At 39.8% G+C, this 4,528-nt stretch overlaps 1 non-coding gene across 1 annotated transcript; it reads right to left on the bottom strand.

Moving 5' to 3' along the window:
* Window positions 1–1,471: 1,471 nt before the first annotated feature.
* LOC127077312 (small nucleolar RNA R71) lies at window positions 1,472–1,578 on the bottom strand. Its single transcript, XR_007787149.1, has one exon. It is a non-coding gene; the product is annotated as a small nucleolar RNA R71 (small nucleolar RNA).
* Between the last annotated feature and the right edge of the window lie 2,950 nt (window positions 1,579–4,528).

Genomic DNA, 4,528 nt, shown 5'->3' with positions numbered 1-4,528 from the left:
CCGCACTACTTAACTTATTTTCCACACTCGCACTACTTTTATTTACTTTCCTGCACTCGCACTTATTACTTTCTTTTTAAAAGTCTTTTATTTATCCATTTTTATGATAAAAATTAAAATGCATTTTTGCTTTACCATGTCTAGCTAAACCTATAAAGGTTAGAATGTAAGGATCGTAATTGAGCCGATAATCCGTACAATTTTTCGTAGAAACACTTAAGGTCTATTTTGACTTTCAACTTAAGTTTTCCCACACTTAATTTCCGTTGGGTAAGATCGAAAGTCGTCCGACGTCTGTTTAAACTTAGTCGTTTTTAACTATTTCTATTACAGCGAAAGCGCTTTGTTTAGTTCATTAGGAGTTTTTAACTTAAAAAGAAAAGTGATTTTAAAACTATTTTCGGACGCATTTATAAGTTTAGAGTCTGGTTCGTGAGAACCTCTTTTGGTTAAGAAATCCAGGTCAAAATACTTTTCAACTTAGTAAAGACACTATATTTCTTAAAAATAGGTTTACTACTCTAACGCAATGCGCGCCTTTTTATAAGTGACAATAAGAGGGTTTGATTAGGGAGTACAACTCGGTTTTGAATACGTGAAAGCGACAGTTCCCGTTAAATTGATTCTTTTAAAAGTAGGAAACACTGCCCATAAGTAATTCTATTAGTAAGTACTTGGATTATTAATTGATTATGTGAATTACATTTGAACCTGTCTTTATTAATTGAATTTAATTTAACACTTTATTTTCCATTGTGCACTCTTAAAAACCTTGTTTCGATTACCTTAGATAAACACCGTAACAATAGATAACGATAGACTGACACTTGGTCTCTATGGATTCGACAATCTTTTATATTACTCTGACGCGTTCGTATACTTGCGAAAAATACGCATCAGGCTTTTGGCGCCGTTGTTGGGGACCAATTTCATCAACTTTCGTACCCTGTTGTTATATCGTTTAGACTTAGGTTATTACCTGTCGGTCAATGCGAAGGACTCGCAGCACTAGAAGCTTAGTAGATCCCCTGGCGGAACTTGAACATAACGCTCGCGCACATTTATTTTTCCATAGAATTAGGAGAGCTATGGCCGAAGATCAAAATCAAATACATCTTAAGGATTTCGCCCAACCATCCAACGAAGAACCTAGTTCTAGTATAGTAAACCCAACCATCCCAGCTAATAATTTCGAACTTAAACCGTCCCTGTTGCAACTAGTGCAACAGAGACAATTCGCAGGTCTTGCTACTGAGAACCCAAACCAACATTTAAAAATATTTCTCCAATTAGCAGACACTTTTAAACAAATGGAGATTCTCCTGAGGCGATCCGTTTAAGATTATCCCCTTTCTCCCTCAGAGATAAAGCCCTATCATGGTTAGATTCCCTTCCACCTAATTCCATAACAACTTGGGAAAACCTTAGAAAAGTATTCCTTGCTAGACACTTTCCCCCAAGTAAGACCGCCGTTCTTCGAAACCAAATAACTAGATTTACCCAGAATCAAGGAGAATCATTGTTCGAAGCTTGGGAGAGATATAAAGAGCTGTTAAGAGCATGCCCATATCACGGTTTAGAAAATTGGTTAATCATTCAGATCTTCTAGAATGGACTTCACTATAACACTAAGATGACCATCGAAGCTGCCGCAGGCGGCGCACTGATGAACAAACCTTACCCTGAAGCTATTTACCTCATCGAAGATATGGCTCAAAACCATCAATCATGGGGAGTTGAACGAGCGACAGTTGAGAAGAAGGAAGCCCAAAGAGGAGTACATGAGTTAAGCTCTATAGACATGATGAAAGCTAAAATGGACGCGTTAGCCCTCAAGGTTTAGCATATGTGCATAAACCCGAATACTACAGCTGCAGTTTCGTCGAATTGTGAGATATGTGGAACCAAAGGACACCAATCTACAGAATGCGGCCTCTTAAATGAAACCAACTCTGAGCAAGTGAACTACTCCCAAGGGAACCCATATTCGAATACCTACAACCCCGGATGGAGGAATCACCCAAACTTCTCCTATAAGAACAATAACCCTATCCAAAATACTGCACCTCCGAGACAACCAGATTACCAAGCCCCAAGACCAAATCTACCTGTGCCACCAAAGCCGAGCCTTGAGAAAATTGTGGAAAATTTTATCGCTGCTCAAACCCAACAAAACAAAGAGTTCATGAACCAGAACATTCACGTTAACGAACTGATTACCCAGTTAGGAACCAAGGTTGACCAAATACTTACTCACAATAAGATGCTTGAAACCCAGATCTCTCAGGTAGCCTTAAACCAAGCCCTCCAGACTACACCTGGAGGACAGTTCCCTGGACAACCTCAATAGAATCCGAGAGGACAAGCCAATTCCATTACCGTGCGAAGTGGGGCCGCTTATGATGAACCATTCAACCTCAACAGAACCCTCCCATTCCTCTGATAGTCGAGACTCTGATTCCTCCTCCTAGTGTTGAACCTCTGATCCGCATAGACGCACTCGGAGGTGTCCCACCAGTTAATCTCCATCCCCCTGTCATCGAGGTAGATGATCAACATGATGCTTTCTTCATCCCTATGGATTCCTCTCAATATGATGCTATTGGTCCCGCTACCAATGAAATGGAGAAGAAAGTAAGGTCCATTGAGGAAAAACATAAAGCAATGAAGTGTATTGATGCATTAGGTCTTGATGTAGCCGAAATGTGTTTGGTGTCTGGCGTGGTTATCCCAACCATATTCAAAGTCCCCGACTTTGAGAAGTATAACGGAACTAGTGATCCTAGAACCCACATCCGAGCCTACTATTGGAAAATGACTGCATATTCCAACGATGACCGACTCTTGATGCACTTTTTCCAAGATTGCCTAAGCAGGGCATCCCTAGATTGGTATATTCAATTGGAATGCACTCACATTCATACTTGGAGAGAGATGGGTGAAGCTTTCCTCAGACATTATCAATACAACACTGATATGGTGTTGAACTGAACACAGTTTCAGAATTTAACACAAAAGTTTGAGGAAACCTTTAAAGAGTACGCTCAAAGATGGAGGGAGCTAGCAGCCAGAGTACAACCATCATTGTTAGAGCGAGAGTTGATAAACATGTTCATTGGCAACTTAGAAGGCCCATACCTTGATAGAATGATGGGAAGTACATCCTCCGGTTTTTCTGATTTTGTCTTGGCCGATGAAAGGATAGAGAATGTGATCAAGATGGGCAAAATTCATAAGTCTACGAGTATGTCTGGTGTAGCCAAGAAACCTTTCATCCCCTATGGCAAGAAAAAGAGAAGGAGAAACTAACGCACCATTATTCGTCCGAGGAAGGACTCTAACATATCAAGTTCCATATCAACAAGTGGCCACCGTGGCCCCCGTTTAACCAATTCAACAACATCCTTTCACTATTCCTGTTTAACCTCAACAACAACAACAATAACAACAATGCTACGAACAACAACAACAATGTCAACAACAATGTCAACAACAATGTCAACAACATTATCAACCATAACAATAACAACATCAACCACAATATCAGTAACAACACAAAAAGTAAGAAGGCTGGAAAGAAGATTTGACCCGGTTCCTATGGCGTGTAGCCATATTCTACCATACTTATTAAGAGGATCAGTTGTACAACTAAGGGAGTTGGGACCCCCACCATCGGTTCGTCCTCCCAATTATGATGCAAATGGTCATTGCAAGTTCCATTATGGTGCTCCCGGACATTCCATTGAGAATTACAAATCTTTGAAGTACAAAGTCCAATATCTAATTGATTAAAAGGCAATTACGTTTGCGCCCAACAGGCTGAATGTGAACAACAATCCTAGAAAATGTGAATATGGTAGAATTGGACGATGGAAGGAAAGTGATAACCATTGTCAATGAATTAAAGACTTCGCTCATTGAAATCAAGAACATACTCAAGAGAAGTGACGCTTTCTCAATTTGCACCAAGGCTTGTGAACATTGTTTAATGGACCCACAACAATGTGAAGTATTGAAGGCTTCCATTCAGACTCTAATGAATTAAGGAATTTCTTTAAAAGACCGACCATCTACACTCAAAGATGTGTGACCTATCAATGAAGTTCCCCCTTTGTAAATTATGTATGACCTATCTCAGTTAACACTCTCAACAAATCCTATTGTTCCAATGGTAATAATTGTTCCAACATTGTTCCCTTATGATAACACCAAGGCAGTCCCATGGGTGTACAATACCTTATTCTACATCCATGGTCATAAAATTCAAGAAGAACCAATGAACTATAATGATCAAATAATCAGCATCATCGGAACTAGTAGGGTCACAAGAAGTGGAAGGATCTTTGCACCCGCACCTCCTCCAATTGGTACTAGAAACCCTTCAAGCTTAGACAAGGGCAAGAAAATTGATGATACTCAGCAAAGGAAAGACCATGTACTTACCGGTGAGGTAGAAGAGTTTTTGCGCATTATCAAGAAGAGCAATTATTTAGTGGTTGAAAAACTCAACCAAACACCATCAAAAATC

Source organism: Lathyrus oleraceus, chromosome 4 (genome assembly GCF_024323335.1).
Source record: "Lathyrus oleraceus cultivar Zhongwan6 chromosome 4, CAAS_Psat_ZW6_1.0, whole genome shotgun sequence".
Taxonomy (NCBI): Eukaryota; Viridiplantae; Streptophyta; class Magnoliopsida; order Fabales; family Fabaceae; genus Lathyrus; species Lathyrus oleraceus.
Note: the sequence above shows the minus strand (reverse complement) of the source record. Positions and strands in the feature narration are given on the sequence as shown.